The following is an 18,643-nucleotide window of genomic DNA, read 5'->3' as shown; positions in this document are numbered from 1 at the left end:
TGACACATATAACATTATTCTAATGATTTTGGGTTATTAGGGTTTACTTACGTGTCTATGTGTTTGGTAAAGAATTTTGTAATTTTGTTAATTTTGTTAGGGCCCTAGCATTGCTTATAACACTTTATTTGTGCATTTTAATTCTTCGAATATAAAAATATATATATATATATATCAAAATTATTGAAATGTCTCTTTCAGAGCATCTTTAACGTTGTTGATAAAATTGAAAGTTAAAAATTAAATATTAAATTTTTTAAGTTGAAAATTTATTTGATAAAAATTAAGCCTCCGTTTAAGAAATGGGTTGGCTTTTTAGCTTTTTGACTTTTTTGGCTATTTGAGCCTGGGCTCAAAAGCTTGGTTTGGGAAGGGTTTTTTGACTTTTTTGACTTTTTTTGTGAGAGAGGAGTGTAATGATTATGGGTTGGATGTGATGTTTTGTCTGTTGTGGCTCAAATAGCATATTCTGTCTTTTGTGGCTCAAAGAGCCAAAAGAGCCCAAATGAGCTCTTCCTAAACGACACCTAGTGATAAACTAAAATAAATTATTTGACATATATAAAATTAAATTTTAAATTTGTAATTTGTAATTTTTATATTGTAATAATGGTGGCAGTGCTAATGGCAATGGTAGTGGAAATACTAAGATTGTGATTGTGATTGTGATAATGCTGGAGTGTAATGCAATGGTGGTAAAATGGGATGATGGTAGTATAATGGTGGTGGTAATTGTAGTAATGGAATGATGGTGATAATTATGACAATGGTAACAATGTGTATGTAGGTGAAGGGTAGTTATAATGGTGGTGGAGAGGTAGTCCTCATAATAATGGCAACTGTGGTAATAGTAATGAAATAATAATAGTATAATATCTATGCAACGATAACAATGGTGATAGAGATTGTAGTATAGTGGCGGCGGTGGTGGGGAGGAGTGGTAACAATAGATGATGTGGTGGTGGCAGTGATGGTAATGGTAGGAGTAGTGGCGACACACCATCAATAGTAGTGGGAAGAAGATGGCAATGACAATAGCTACAATGGTAACGTGACGATGGTAGTGGTAATAATAGTTGTGTTGGTGGCATGTTGATGGTAGTAATAATGGCAGTGATAGGAGTGGTGGTGATAGTGAGGTTATAACCATGTATGTCAACATATATGTATAAGTATTTTATAATTCAGTCAAAATTAAGAAGGTTTTTTATCACTTAAAATTTTCTTAATTTTTAGTCTATATTTTAATAGTCACTTAAATTTTTAAATGATATCCATTATGCTTACCAAATATATTTAATTAATTTTCACTTAATATATTCAATTTCAAGTGTAAATTAGGTTATAAAACACCACTTAATTCTTAAACTTTTTTTTATTATCAAATTTTTAAATTTGATGAAAAGTGCTCAAAAATTATCTTAAATTCATTCATCAAAATATCTCCGTTTGCTTTAGTTTTTGAAAAGGGTTTTGAGTTTTGAGTTGTATTTTTAAAGATAAGTTGTTGAAAAGAGTATTTAAAAATTAAAAATTTGTTTGGTTATAAGTTTTGAAAATAATTTTTGATATGATTTTCAGTTTTTTTTTTTTTTTTTTTTTTTGTAGTTAAATAGATGGGTCTGAGAGGAAATTTGATTGATTGATTGATGTGTAAAATATGAGAGAATAGAGAAGTTATTAGTTGGTCCAATCACTACAAAAAAATTACTTTTTTGCGACGGTAAAATACCGTCGCAAATACCCAAAACCCCGTCTCAAAAGCTTTTTTGCGACGGTAGCGGGCTTTTAGCAACGATAATAGGGGGGTCGCAACAAAGGGGGGTTGCTAAAGGCCTTTAGCGACGGTGTGACGCCGTCGCAAAATATAGGCGACGGCGAAAGTACCTTTTAGTGACGGAAAAATACTGTCGCTATTAATGTGTAAAAATTTTAAATTTTTGAGACGGCACTGTGGTACCGTCGCTAAAAAGGTTATTTGCAACGGTAAAAATATCATCGCTAAAAGTTTTATTTGAGACCGCAAAAATGCCGTCGCTAAAATGGTTATTTGCGACGGTAAAAATACCGTCGATAAAAATAGTATTTATGACGGTGAAGGATACCGTCGCTAAAGGCCTTTTGTTCCAATTAACTAATAATGCCAATATCTTTGGCGACGGCTATGCTACCATCGCAAAAAACCCTTTTTGAGACAGTATGATACCGTCTCAAAAAAAAAAAAACTGCAACACAATTATTAAAAATATGAAAATTACTTGTATTAAATGAAAATAACTAAAAAAAAGACCGATAATTATATAATAATATAAAAATTCCTGTATATAAATAAAAATCCATCCATAATTAAAGTATTTTTCCATTCATAACAACACATCATCAAAATTATCCCACCACATAATGTTGCATAATACATACATAATGTTCACAAATCTAAATAACGTAAATCAAAAATAAAAGTATTCATCATGATTCTTCCGTGGACTACAAAAACAAAAGTTTGTCACAATCTTCACAGGCCTGCATTCCACAAGAAGCAAATTGCTACTCAGGAAATATCTGAAAATAAAAAATAAAAATAATTAATGACAATATAATTATGTGTTAATATTTTAATTACAAAAAAACATAAAAAATTAACTACTATATAATTACAAAGATAGTTAAATAAATAATTTTGGCTAGATAGAAATCCGACCCTAACTCCCAAACCGGGAACCTAATTTGAGCCCCGTCTTCTCTCACAAGTCTCTCGTGCCTAGGCGGTCGTGTGTGCCAAGTTTCGTGCCAATCCGACCCCGTTTGGTGATTTTGGGGCGTCAACACCTCGAATTCAAGTTTCTTGAGAAACTAGTTTGCCTAGACCGAAATAGGGCTCTAACTCCTAAACCGGGAACCCCATTGGAGTCCCGTCTTCTTCCACAAGTCTCTCGTGCCTAGACGGTCATGTGTGTCAAGTTTAGTGCCAATCTGACCCCGTTTGGCGATTTTGAGGCGTCAACACCTCGAATTCAAGTTTCTTAAGGAACTATTTTGCCTAGATCGAAATAGGGCTCTAACTCCCAAACCGGGAACCCCATTGGAGTCCTGTCTTCTCCCACAAGTCTCTCGTGCCTAGGCGGTCATGTGTGCCAAGTTTTGTGCCAATCCGACCCCGTTTGGTGATTTTGGGGCATCAACACCTCGAATTCAAGTTTCTTAAGGAACTAGTTTGCCTAGACTAAAATATGGCTCTAACTCCCAAACCGGGAACCCCATTGGAGTCTCGTCTTCTCCTACAAGTCTCTCGTGCCTAGGCGGTCGTGTGTGCCAAGTTTCGTGCCAATCCGACCCCGTTTGGTGATTTTGGGGCGTCAACACCTCGAATTCAAATTTCTTAAGGAACTAGTTTGCCTAGACCGAAATAGAGCTCTAGCTCCCAAACCGGGAACCCCATTGGAGTCCCGTCTTCTCCCACAAGTCTCTCGTGCCTAGGCGGTCGTGTGTGCCAAGTTTCGTGCTAATCCGACCCCGTTTGGTGATTTTGGGGCGTCAACACCTCGAATTCAAGTTTCTTAAGGAACTAGTTTGCTGAGACCGAAATAGGGCTCTAACTCCAAAACCGGGAACCCCATTGGAGTCCCGTCTTCTCCCACAAGTTTCTCGTGCCTAGGTGGTCGTGTGTGCCAAGTTTCGTGCCAATCCGACCCCGTTTGGTGATTTTGGGGTGTCAACACCTCGAATTCAAGTTTCTTAAGGAGCTAGTTTGTCTAGACCGAAATAGGTCTCTAACTCCCAAATCGGGAACCCTATTGGAGTCCCGTCTTCTCCCACAAGTCTCTCGTGCCTAGGCAGTCGTGTGTGCCAAGTTTCGTGCCAATCCGACCCCGTTTGGTGATTTTGGGGCGTCAACACCTCGAATTCAAGTTTCTTAACGAACTAGTTTGCCTAGACTGAAATAGGGCTCTAACTCCCAAACCGGGAACCCGATTGGAGTCCCATCTTCTCCCACAAGTCTCTCGTACCTAGGCGGTCGTGTGTGCCAAGTTTCGTGCCAATCCGACCCCGTTTGGTGATTTTGGGGCGTCAACAACTCGAATTCAAGTTTCTTAACGAACTAGTTTGCCTAGACCAAAATAGGGCTCTAACTCCCAAACCGGGAACCCGATTGGAGTCCCGTCTTCTCCCACAAGTCTCTCGTGCCTAGGCGGTCGTGTGTGCCAAGTTTCATGCCAATCCGACCCCGTTTGGTGATTTTGGGGCGTCAACACCTCGAATTCAAATTTCTTAAGGAACTAGTTTGCCTAGACCGAAATAGGGCTCTAACTCCCAAACCGGGAACCCCATTGGAGTCCCGTCTTCTCCCACAAGTCTCTCGTGCCTAGGCGGTCGTGTGTGCCAAGTTTCGTGCCAATCCGACCCCGTTTGGTGATTTTGAGGCGTCAACACCTCGGATTCAAGTTTCTTAAGGAACTATTTTGCCTAGACCGAAATAGGGCTCTAACTCCCAAATCGGGAACCCCATTGGAGTCTTGTCTTCTCCCACAAGTCTCTTAGCTTACAATGCAAAGAATTGAAAGATACATTTTAGCTTAGAATGCAAAGATACATTTTATACCTGATCTTTTAGTGGTGGTGTATATAGATTCTCGTCTTCTGCAGATTCCCTAAATGCCCGGTGGCCACTCGATGCAGTAGGAGCCTATGATACTTAATGCATAATGTGTTAATCATATTCGAATTTTATACATAATGTTGTGTGAAAATTTAACTATCAAACAATTTAATTTATATCGAACCTGTCTGTTGGGATCCACACTTGCCCCATGTGACACAAAGGTCATCATCTCAGCTCTTAGCTTGCTGTAAATGTGTAGAGAACTCTGCTCACAGCTCCTCCCTCAACTCATCCCTTAGCTCCGCACAAACCTGCTGGGTGATCTGAACAATAGTCGATGGCTGGGGTGCTGACTGTGATGGCCTAGCACCATCTTTATACACTGCTCTCTGAGGCACAGTTCTCCCGTATGTGTGACAATATCCATGATTGTCATGACCTATCAACTCATGGAAAATGGCATTCTTAGCCACCAAAGTCCGACAATCCTCAGGTAGCATAGAGAGTTGGCCATTAAACTCATCCTGTATTGAATAAAACATACAAGTATATACCAAATTAAGATGGTTGACACACAAAAAATAAAAAATAAACTTTAAATACAATCAAAGGTGTTTGGAAACTACCAATGTCTGGATAACCTCTGGGTCGTCTGCTCTACGTGTCATAAACCAAACATTCATCTTATCAGTAGACTCCCCCTTATTGGTCATCTACATTTTTTTAGAAATATGAAAATTAGAATCCAAATAATTTGCAAATATACAATGTTTATTTATATACAAAAATAAAACAATAAAATATAAACCTCATGCCGTATCTGAGCGAAAGTAGTACACCCTATGGTATGAGCTATGCCGTGAGCTCACTGATTTTTAGCGTTCCTAGTTGCAATTTTCTATAACAGGTTCAACAAATGTAAGTATATAAATATGATTTCTATGTTTACATATCATACATATAACTTATTTGTATACCTCAGCATCGGAAGTACGCCAATACTCTACAAGTTCTTCCCACTGACTTGGCACAATGTGCAAAGGAACATCATCCTTCAGATTAGGATCTTCGCTTCTAGGCTTGAAATACTTAGACTTAATCTTATTCTTGTGATCCTTCCATATGCTGTTACAGTTTTTCATGCAGATTGGCTTGTACTCCTCTGGACATATATTCAAATTGTCCTATAAAACACAATTTCAAAGTTTAAATAATAATAACACAATTTTGGAATTTCAATTTTTGGACAAAAATATACTTTTAGCTTCACATCCTTCCAGATAGCATCAAGAATGTCATCAAGCACAGTGTTCCAGTCAAGAAAAGTAAGAGGAACAATGTTACCATTTCGCACAAAAATGCCAAGTTGAGTAGTTAACTTAAACACGTTATCCCCTATTAGACAGTAATTTTCATCAAATTGTACGTCCAACTTTGTACCAGTACCCCACTCCCTAATGCCCTTGGCACATCCTCTACCACGCCTACTCGAGGTTGATGAAGAACTAACATGACCTGCGAGATACAATAAAAACAAACAATATGCAATGATAATAAACAAATGCAAATTTAAATAATGTCAATACAAATCAATTTCTTATACCTGAGGGAGGCTGTGAAGAAGTCGAAGGGTCTGAAAAATACAATGAAAATAAACAAGTTATATGTAATGAGAACAAATAAATATATATTTAAATAATTTTCATACAAATCAAAGCAAATTTATATACCTGCGGATGGCTCATAAGCTGATAACTCCAGTCGGGATGATAGCTGCTGCGGTGCCACTGATGGGGGTCGATGCGGTGGCACTAATGGCCCCTCTGATGGTGCTCTCTGTGATGCCTCCTCTAATGGTGGCGCCATTGATGGTGGACGCACCAGTGGTAGGCGTGGAGGCTGAGTAGATGATAGCTGCTGTGGTGCCACTAATGGTGGTCGATGTGGTGCCACTAATGGTGCTCACTGTGATGCCTCCTCTAATGGTGGTGCCTCTAATAGTGGTCGGTGTGATGCCTCCTTTGATGGTGGTGCCGCTGATGTCCTCTTACGTACCACATCAGACATCATGCGTCGAGGATGATCAGGTTTCCTCTTCCTTCCCATAATAATCTGCAAGCAATATAACATCAATTGACATTAGAAACATAGACAATGGTTTGTCATCAACCATAATATGACATTAATTGAACTAATACAATTACAAATACAATTAAGAAACTGATGATTAACTACAACCTTGGCCTTAATTGAATTACTGATGTTGATTAAATATCAGCCTATTTGAACATCAACTGTTTCCCCTTCTGCGGCTTCCCTCACCCAACCAACTTCTTCATCACAAAGCATTATATTTTCTTCAAATTGTTGGCTCATATATGGCTCGATTTGTGGATCAGTCGAACTCATATCAAATAAACCTCTTTGAGACATCTTCACCGCCACTTGCCAGTCTGGTTGTAATGGGTCTGCAACATACCAAACTTGCTCTGCTTGGGATGCCAAGATGAAAGGTTCATTGGTAATTCGATCATCTCGGTACAACAAATGATTGAAGTTGACTAACGTGAAATTGAAGACATCTTGTATCTTCCCGTGAATGTTGTCAATCCAATCACACTTAAACAACACATGCTGCTTCTCATTGGAATATCGAATCTCAACAATATCTGTCAATTGTCCATAATAGTACACAGACCCCACACAAGGATTCTTGTCTTTCCGACTAGTATAGCTTATGGTATCTACCTTCAAAGCTACACCACAATTTTGTGTGGCTCGACGATCATCCATGGCCTTTACTCGATACCGAAACCCATTCATTATATACCCTTTGAACCTCCTTGCCAGGTTATGAGGACGATTTGCCAATATAGTAATCTCTTTAGAAAATGTGACATCACTAGTCCTTTGCAAAGTTTGAACCTATTTTAAAAATAAAAATTGTAATATTTAAAATGTAGTTTGACTTAGGTAAATAGAATCTGTAGATTTAAATACATACATGTTCCTTGAACCAAATGTGAAAAGTTTCAAAATGTTCACGCCGAAGCTGATGATCGTCAACACGAGGCATTTTGACCTTAAGTTCTTCAAGGTGTTTGCTGTGTAAATTGAAATTTTATCAAAAAACAAAATTGGTTCAAAATTCAATGAAAAATAATAAAATATTGAGTGAGTGACATAACTTACTTTATGAATGGTTGAACCGCAGATGTATTGAATAAGACATACCGATGAGTTTGTGCCCAAGAAGTGTTATCAAGATAAAAGCTTATGATTTGACCAACAGCATGACCCAGATTATCATCACCACTGTAGTTCCTCACGGGTCGATTAAATTTAGTTTCCACATCATTGAGATATTGTGCACAAAAAATCATGCATTCTTCCATAAGATATCCTTTAGCAATTGAACCTTCTGGATGAGCTCTATTACGTACATATTGCTTCAAAGTAAGAAGATACCTCTCAATTGGATACATCCATTGAAACTGAATCGCTCCACCTAATAATGCTTCGTCAGCTAGATGTATAGGCAAGTGCTCCATTATATCAAAAAAAGTAGGAGGAAATATTTCTCTAGATGGCAAAGTGTTATGGCGATACGATCTTGAATATATTGCAAATCCGTCACACGATTCACTTTGGAACACAATTGTCTAAAGAAATTACTCAATTCAATCAAAGGTTCAATTACATTCTTCGATAATGATCTTCGAATGGCCAATGGAATTAGTTGTTACATCAGAATATGACTATCATGGCTCTTAAGACCCCCAATACTTCTATCATGTAAGCGCACGCGACGCGATATATTGGATGAATACCCGTTGGGAACTCTAACTTCTTTCAATACTTTCAAGAACAAATCTTTCTCATCCTTGGTCATCGTGAATTGTGCCGGTGGTAAATAAGCTTTATTTGACCCTCTTAACTTCAAATGTAGGGGTTTTTTAATATTTATTTCTTGTAAATCACGCCGAGCATTAACACCATCCTTCGATTTTCCTGCAACCCCTAATATTGTCCACAACACATTGTCACAAACATTCTTCTCTATATGCATCACATCGAGGTTGTGTCTAATTAGATTGTGCTCCCAATATGGCAGTTCATAGAAGATACTCTTTTTCTTCCAGCTATAGGTGCAATGTCTAGCTTTCTCCTTCTCTACTTGTCTCCTATGCCTCTCCTTAAGGTCATCCCTCTTGTATTGGGTTAAAATACCCTCAGATTCTAATTGTAGTAGCATCTCAGTTCCAAACAACAATTTTGGTTTGAATCTGACTTCCCGACTACCATCAAATGATACTTTATCCTTTCGGAATTTATGGCCACTAGGTAAAAATCTGCGATGACCCAAGTATGATTGTTTCCTACTATGCTTCAACCAACACGATGTAGTTTCCCTATTGCAATAAAGACATGCATATTAGCCTTTAGTGCTCCATCTTGACAAGTTTGCATATGCAGGAAAATCACTAATTGTCCACAGTAAAGCTGCATGCATTTGAAACATTTGATTTGTTGATGCATCAAATGTGGAGACATCGTCATTCCATAGTTCTTTAAACTCCTTAATCAACGGTTGCATATACACATCAATTTTTTCACCAGGTCCTTTCGGGCCGTCAATAAGCACAGATAAAATTAGAAATGGTTATTTCATGCACATCCATGGCGGCAAGTTGTATGGAATGAGTACAACAGGCCAAGTGCTATGAACTATGTTCATCGTCCTGAATGGGTTAAAACCATCAGATGCTAAGCCAAGCCTTACACTTCGGCAATCATTACTAAAGTCAATATTCCGACGATCAAAATCTTTCCATGCAAGGGAGTTTGCAAGATGCCTAAAGACACCGTCATTAGTTCGTTCCTCTGCATGCCATCTCATTAACTTAGCCGTCTTGGATGACATAAACAATCTCTGCAACCTTGGCTTTAAAGGAAAATACCTCATTTGTTTTGCAGTTATTTGTTGGCCACCGTTGTGAGGACCATTTGAACCACCATCACCATTTGATTTCCATCTTGAACTGTTGCATATGACATATTTATCAAGATTGGCGTCCTTGTTTTGAAACAACATGTAACTGTTGGGACATGCATCCCACGTCTCATACGTGAAGCCTAAATCTGTTGTGACCTTTTGAGCTTTATAATATGAGTCCGGGAGTTTCACACCCAACGGGAACGCCTCATTCAATAACTCAAGCAACATGTCAATAGACTTGTCTGTCCACTAATTAAGCACCTTCAAATGTAGAAGTCGAACAATGAATGACAAAGATGTGAACTTTTGACAACCCGAATACAATTCACTTTGTGCATCTTGAAGAAGTTTGAAATACTTTGCAGTCTCTGCATTTGGACCGAGCTGGGGTTCAGATGCATGGGGATTTGGCCCTTGTGGTTCATTACCCTCAACACTTATACCGGCATATGGATTTCCCATAGCCCCTTGTATCATTCCAACCATATCGTCCCCAATGTCTAAATTAGCTAATGTTTCATTCTCTCGATTACCATGTAGAGATACATAAGATTCCCCATGATTAATCCAATGTTTGTACTTTTTTAAAAAATCATTCAAAATCAGATGCTCCCGTACACCCTCTCGCCCAAGATGGTATCGATTCTCACATTTTCTACACGGACAACTAATCATCGAACCTTCAACCCTATTGGTGTAGGCAAACACAAGGAATTGATCAATCCCATTAATGTATTCCCTCGACATCCTATTTGGCAAATCAATCCAACTCTTATTCATCATTTGTACTTCCCTCATATGTGTTTCCCACTATTAATTTGCTTCAGGCAAACTTACTAGGAGATATACATTTCACATGCAAAACAAATATGCCCTAGAAAAAAATATAATTACAACAAATGTAAGAGTCATAATGAGATGTAAGGGTAAAAATCTGTTGTGACCTTTTGAGCTTTATTTTATTTTAATAATTACTACATTTTGAATCATGTTCCCATAAAATCACAGCCTCTAAGGTCCAAAATGATATTCATGAAAGAAAAACCAAGATGCATATTTCAAAGAATTACCTACCAGATGGGGTAAGGAAGAAGAAGAATTACCTACCTCTGTATCAAGGTTAGAGGATGAAAATGAGGAGCAACTGGACGAAGGTGCGTGTAAAGGATGTGCTTCTGTTGCAGCAGGATATAAGCTCTCTGTCATTAAAGATTTGCCTGCATTAATAAATTAAATGTACAATAGAGCTATTTTTTATTCTTTTCTTTTCTTTTCATTATGGCTTTTTATCAAACATGTTTAATTCAAAAAAATTATGAATGTAAAAAAAGGAAATCAAAATGAAATAGAAGCTGTGTTTTCAAAAAAATGAAAACAGAAATCGAAAACACAGCCAAACACACTCCCTCGTTAATCTTTTTACAAATCTAAGATCCAAACACAAAAAAAAAGTTCCTGGTTGTAAGGAGAGATTCCACTCGTCATTGGTTAATGTACTGCACCAACTGAAATAAAAAGATTTTTGCAACAAACATAAACAAAGGACATGATTTCATGACATCAAAAAGCAAAAGCAGCCCAAAACAATTTTTGGGATTCAACTATGTAACTAGAGGCAGAAGTATCGAGCAAAAAAGTGTGAGAGAATTAAAATTACCTCCAAACCAAGCACAAAATAGATCCACACATGTCCCAAAACACTTATACACATTTCGATACACTTTTTACACACTTTTTACCTTAAGGGTTGTTTCTAGCATTGTTCAATATATATGTATATAAACATGTATGCAATAGAAAAGAAGGAACCTCCTCCATAAATCATTACCTTAAAGTAGTGGATTGCCCCCTGTAAGAAACCACCATGAGCAGATCATGAAAATGACCAATATTTACAAGCCATACCAATACACAAATACCTGCAATAACCTACAAAGAAGAATAGGACGACGAGGAGGAAAAATCAGGAATGCACACATATAAGCCCACACACATATAGAACCATGTAAACTAAGCATTTCAAATAACAAAATCCAATTATTATAACCATGATTGATGAATCAAATTGCCCTCAAGCTGCTAGACATTAGGCATATTTGATTATGGTTGCTTTTTCATAAGTCTATTTGTTTATGATTACTCGCTCTCCCTTTCCAATCAAATTACTCTTTAAATATGGCCTTGGCACAGCGGTATGCGCATGGATTGATCCGAGAAATAAGACAAACCCAAATCAAATGTGAAAAACAAATTAGAGCCATGAATTTTTAGCAAAAACAAGAACTAAATTGTTTAGCTGCAATAGACCTTATGTGATAAGAAACAGTGACCCGATACTTGTATTATAGAAACTAATATTCAAATGGATATGAAAAGTCATCAAAAATTTAGTTAGTATGAGCTATTCATGTTTTCATGAATTATTTCAGAAAAGAAGAAAAACCCATATCAGAGATGAAGGGGTTGTTGGGATAATCTTCTGTGTAAATAAAATAAATTAAAATAAAGCCAAACAAATAAATAAATAACGTACCGTATTTATTTATCGAACTGAATTAAAAATTCAAAGACCAAGTCGAGTGTGTGACACTCTGTCTTTAAGACAGATTCGCTCCACTACGGTACTTACGATTGAGTGGCGTCTATCTCCCAGGATACAATGATCTTCACAAACTGTAGTAGTACTCCAAACAATTTGTTCGATGAACCAAACCTGTGTTCTATACTCTCTTTAATTTATTCTAAAACTAAAATATGAAGAATAAATGCACTAATTGGACAGCAATTTAGACAATCTGCAGACTGATTTTCGGAACTCTCAAAAAGTATAAAGATTACTGGAATATAATCTCAATTTATAGGCAACATACTGCGGTTCGAACAGGTTCAAAATTAAATGAACAGATGCAACTGTTAAATTCAAACAAATCTGACCGTGTACTTATAACTAATATTCAAACAAAAGAAAAAGTGCCGTTTGGAGACAGTTTGAACACTATTTCAATTTATTTGAAAAAGTACTGTTGGTTTGTGGAATAGTTTTACTAAACTATTGGAATACTTTTATTAAACTATTTAAAATAGTTTAATCATTTTTAGGAAACCACTTTAGGAAACCAAAAATAAATTTATATTAAAATTTAAATTCCCACAATAATTTTTATTGAAAAAATTCAAAAGAACTTAGTCTAAAAAATTAATGTTAAACCCAAAAACGACGTCAACTTCCCATTCACTCATAAATAGTTTTGACGTTCCGTCTTCACCGTGTGACTTGCCACGTGGCAAGGAACACGTCACCTCTTCGGACCCATCCCAAAAGACGTTTGGGGTCTACTCAATTTTGGGCTCAAAAATATGCCTATATTAAACCATTTTTCCAACAATCCCCCACATGAATGGAATTTGACGGAGAGAAAATGCAACAACATGATCTAATTACAGAGAATACTGAAATTGGAAATATTCTGCAAAGGATAGGTAACTTTTGGCTTTGAACCTTCCCTTGTGAGACACTATCGGATTTACTAGCTAACCAGTGAACATGATGTCTTGAACTGTTCAGTCGTTTGTGTAAACCTAGATAATAGAACTCACACAGTATATCCCTAGACACAGTTTAGTTCTCACTATTGTGTTCATTTTGGCCCTGAACAACCTAGTCTTCCATGAGTGCTCTAAAGACTTGTAGCCCTTCATAAATCTTATAGAATCAGCCCAGTTCACACTCACATAGGTGATTCTCATGAAGAGTATCCTGCCATACTCCACTAGATTTACCTAGATATAAGAATCATTAAAATTTTACTTAACCTCAAACGCTGCAGACATCACTATTTCATCAAAGAAATTGGTAGGAGTTAGACTCCCTAGTGATCCTTCAGAGTCAATCACAACTCGGTTGTCCCTTTGAACCTAGATCTTGGGATCTCCAGTCAACTAGGTTGGGTTACCGTTGTGGTAACTCTTATTTAATAGGCTTAAGTCCCATTCCCCTCGATGAATTCTCAACTAACTCTCTTGCTAACCCTTTGGTTAGTGGATCCGCTATGTTGTCTTTAGACTTAACATATTCTATGGACATAATTCTATTAGAGAGTAGTTGTCTTACGGTATTATGTCAACGACGAATGTGTCGAAACTTACCGTTATACATATGACTCTGTGCTCTACCAATTACTGATTGACTATCACAATGTATGCATATAGCAGGCACCGGTTTTGGCCATATTGGAATATCTTCAAGGAAGTGGCGAAGCCATTCTGCCTCTTTCCCTGCTTTGTCTAAAGCTATGAATTCAGATTCCATAGTAGACCTAGCAATACAAGTCTGTTTGGAAGATTTCCAAGATACAGCCGCCCCACCAAGAGTAAAGACATACCCACTAGTGGACTTTGAGTCTCTTGTATCCGATATCCAATTTGCATCACAGTATCCTTCAAGTACTGCTGGATATCTAGTATAATTAAGCCCAATGTTACAAGTAAATCGGAGATATCTAAGAACCCTTATAATTGCTTTCCAGTGTTCTACTCCCAGATTACTCGTATATCTACTTAATTTACTTACTGCATAAGTTATATTTGGGCGAGTGCAATTCATCAAGTACATTAAGCTTCCAATAATTTGGGCATACTCTAATTGAAAAATACTTTCTTGTACATTCTTAGAAAGATACAAATTAACATCTACAGGTGTTCTAGAAAGATGATCATCATCTTTGCTAAATTTATCAAGTATTTTCTCAATGTAATGAGATTGTGACAAAGCATATCCTTCTGATGTTTTGGCAATTTTCATACCAAGAATTATATCAGCAATGCTCATGTCCTTCATGTCAAACTGTTTATTCAATATTTTCTTAGTAGTTTTAATCATGTCATTATTACTACCTATGATGAGCATATCATCTACATAAAGACATACAATGACATAACCTTTGTCAGTGTTTTTAATATAAACACATTTGTCGCACTCATTAATTTTAAATCCATTTGACATCATTGCCTTGTCAAATTTCTCATGCCATTGCTTTGGCGCTTGTTTTAAACCATATAATGATTTAACCAATTTACACACTTTCTTTTCTTTTCCTGGAACAGAAAACCCTTCTGGTTGTTCCATATAAATTTCTTCATTTAACTCACCATTTAAGAAAACGGTTTTCACATCTATTTGATGAATTTCTGGATTGTATAGAGATGCAATGGAAATTAACATTCTAATGGATGTTATTCTAGTGTAGACACCCCATTTTTGACCGACCTTAAGACTCAGACGTCACCGATTGAGCGCTTGGTGATGTTGCATAATGTGCTCGTTCAGAAGTTTCAGAGTTGCGGCCGTGAGCCCTGCCTCTAGACTTCCGAACCCTCTTCTGTACCTTGTCTCGGTTTGCGAACCAGACTCGGTTTTCTCTATTTCTTTTCCTGAGGGGAGGGAGAGGTCCAGTAGACCATCTCTCAATGTCCGTAGGCTACATTTGGTGGCCGTAGGCCATTTTTCCCATTTCGGAGTCCGGTTTCCGGTTTTCGGAGCCGTCAGGCCGTGTGCCTCAGTTCGGGACCGCTTAACCATCTCCTATTGCTCTGGTTTTTGGCATACTTCCTATTTACTCCCTTTTGAGGGACACTGGGGGCTGAGAAACCCACTTCGTGGCCGAACGCCACTTTCGGTGCTTAATAGCCCATTTTCGGGACCCCGAACTGCGCGTTTTGGTCCCCGAGCATTCGTTTTGCAACGGTTTTCGTTCATTTTTGGCAGGTACCTCTGTTTTATCACCGGGGAGGTCACTGAAGGGTGGGAGGCCAGCAATTGTTGCAGCAACCAGTTATACCTCCTCCGACGCCCTCCGGCGCCCGTTTTTCGCACTTCCGGGCTAATGTTGAACACCTTGGGCCCATTTTCTCGAACTTTGAACCACATATTTGTGATGTACACACATGAGAGGACCCTAAAAGTTCATGGCCGGCCAGTAATTCAACTTGACCCTTTTGCCCCCCTCCTTCCGGGCTAATGTTGAACCCCTTGGACCCTTTTTCTCGAACTTTGAACCACATATTTGTGATGTACACACATGAGAGGACCCTAAAAGTTCATGGCCGGCCAGTAATTCAACTTGACCCTTTTGAACCCCTCTTTCCGAGCTAATGTTGAACCCCTTGGACCCACTTTCTTGGATTTTGAACCACAGGGTTGTGTTGTACACACATAGGAGGACCCTACCAGTTGGTGGCCGGCCAGAAAATCTGATTGACCTTTTTGACCCCTAGCCGGCCGGCTAGGGGGTGTGGCCGGCCGGCCACCTGCAACAAAAGTACTAGGCCGGCCGTATTCCTTGCACTGTGCACTTTACAGCTGTGGAGCTTTATCCCCCAGAAAAGATCTTTATCCGGGGGATATTTCTTGGGGGAAAGTTACTCTCCTTTTCCCCCACCTTTACACCCCCTTTTTGACCCTTATAACCAGCTGGTGGCTTCCTTTGTTGAGGTTAGAAAACTTCATCTTCAAGCTTCCATATACAACTCCATTTCTATACCTCTCATTTCCTTGAAAAACCCTAAGTCCCTAACCATCATTTCTTCTACACCACCAAGCTCTACCACCACCACCTCATTTCCAGCAACAAGGAAGGTTTCTCAAAGGCCAAAGAAGCTGCAAATTGATCCAAGAAGCAACAAAAGTCTTAGTCTTCAAGGGCGAGTAGCCTTTCTCTTCTTTGACCCCTTTTTCTTGATCCATTTGTAAGCCTCACTTGCTTTTTGTTTCAAGCTCCGGCCCTAACTGAAAAGGGCCCTATTTTGAGCTCATCTTCACTTTTCATTAAGGGCTCAACCCTGTTTGAGCCCTCCATAATACACTTGCTTCATTGATCCTCTTGTATGTCATAATTCTGCATGCTATTTTTGGCCCATGAGTAATCTATTTTCGAGCATGTTTTAAACTGATATTAGGCTTATTTTGAGCCCCTCTTCAACATTGAAGAAGGGCTCAACACCATTTGGGACTTCCATGTTGTACCTACCTTTATACTCCCCTTTTCTTCCCCATTCTTGCATGCAATGGCAGCCTACCATGCTTTTGTTTTTGGCCGTTTTACAGTTCTGAAAAGGTGCTTATTTTGGTCCATTCTTCATGTTTCATTTAGGTCCTTTCATGGTTTGGGGCCTCCATAGGTCACTTCATGTTATATCCCTCTTTTATTCCCCATTTTTGCATGTTTAGTTAGCCTACCATGCTTTTGTTTTTGGCCATTTTACAGTTCTGGAAAAGTGCTTATTTTGGTCCATTCTACATGTTTTATTAAGGGCCTTTGGCTGTTTGGTGATTATTTTGCATACCTCATGTTATAGCCACTTTTGAGCCTTATTTTGCATCACATTTTTAGCATGTTTGTATACTGATTTTGAGGCTGCCATAAACTGTAAATATTCATATTTTTGGTCCCTCTTCAGTGTTGTAGAAGGAAAATTTTCAGTTTGGGTTTTTCTTATATCACTTACTTCATTACCCCTCTTTTGGCCCCTATTCTTGCATGCCATTTTTGCCATACCTATGCTTGCTGTTTGGCCATGTTTATAACTGTGAAAGTGCATTTTTTGGGACTGTCTAGCTTCTGTCTTTGCATTTCATGTCCATATTGTGCATGTTTGGCATAGCTATAGGTCATTTCGGGTGCCTAAATTCACATTTCGGGACAATTCCATGCATTTCATGTCGTTTCGCCTCATTTCGGGACTGTTTTCCCCCATATTTTAGTGCTGAAATTCCATTAGCATGCTTGCATATCATTTTTACCATATTTCATCACATTTTGCCACCGCCTCGGTTTGCGTGCCCGTGCGCACGCATTTCGAGGCACCCCATTTTTTATCTGCCGGCATCCTATGTGAGTGTGGTTGAGGCTCACTCATGTTGGTATAAACCCATATCATGTTTCCATATCATTTCATCACATTTTGCCATCGCCTCGGTTTGCGTGCCCGTGTGCACGCATTTCGAGGCACCCCATTTTTTATCCGCCGGCATCCTATGTGAGTGTGGCTGAGGCTCACTCATGTTGGTATAAGCCCATATCATGTTTCCATATCATTTCATCACATTTTGCCATCGCCTCAGTTTGCGTGCCCGTGTGCACGCATTTCGAAGCACTTCATTTTCACCCGCCGGCATCCTATGTGAGTGTGGCTGAGGCTCACTCATGTTGGTATAAGCCCATATCATGTTTTCATATCATTTCATCATATTTTACCATCGCCTCGGTTTGCGTGCCCGTGTGCACGCATTCCGAGACACCTCATTTTCATAGCATTTTATCATCGCCTCGGTTTGCATGCCCGTGTGCACGCATTTCGAGACACCTCATTTTCATAGCATTTTACCATTGCCTCAGTTTGCGTGCCCGTGTGCACGCATTCCGAGACACCTCATTTTCATAGCATTTTATCATCGCCTCGGTTTGCGTGCCCGTGTGCACGCATTTCGAGACACCTCATTTTCATAGCATTTTACCATTGCCTCGATTTGCGTGCCCGTGTGCACGCATTTCGAGACACCTCATTTTCATAGCATTTTATCATCGCCTCGGTTTGCGTGCCCGTGTGCACACATTTCGAGACACCTCATTTTCATAGCATTTTACCATTACCTCGGTTTGCGTGCCCGTGTGCACGCATTTCGAGACACCTCATTTTCATAGCATTTTACCATTGCCTCGGTTCGCGTGCCCGTGTGCACGCATTTCGAGGCACCTCATTTTCATAGCATTTTACCATTGCCTCGGTTTGCGTGCCCGTATGCACGCATTTCGAGACACCTCATTTTTATAGCATTTTGCCATCGCCTCGGTTTGCGTGCCCGTGTGCACGCATTTCAAGGCGTCTCATTTTCATTGCATTCATGTATTTTCTCGGTTTACGTGCCCGTGTGCACGTATTTCGAGGCATCTCATTTTCATAGCATGGTGCATACTAGGTTGTATCTTAGATTGCATTCTGTCATTTACCCGGTTTGCGTGCCCGTGTGCACGTATTTTGAGGCATCTCAT

Source organism: Camellia sinensis, unplaced genomic scaffold (genome assembly GCF_055761805.1).
Source record: "Camellia sinensis isolate YWXY unplaced genomic scaffold, ASM5576180v1 Unanchor1, whole genome shotgun sequence".
NCBI classification, from domain to species: domain Eukaryota; kingdom Viridiplantae; phylum Streptophyta; class Magnoliopsida; order Ericales; family Theaceae; genus Camellia; species Camellia sinensis.
This window is presented reverse-complemented; position numbering follows the sequence as displayed.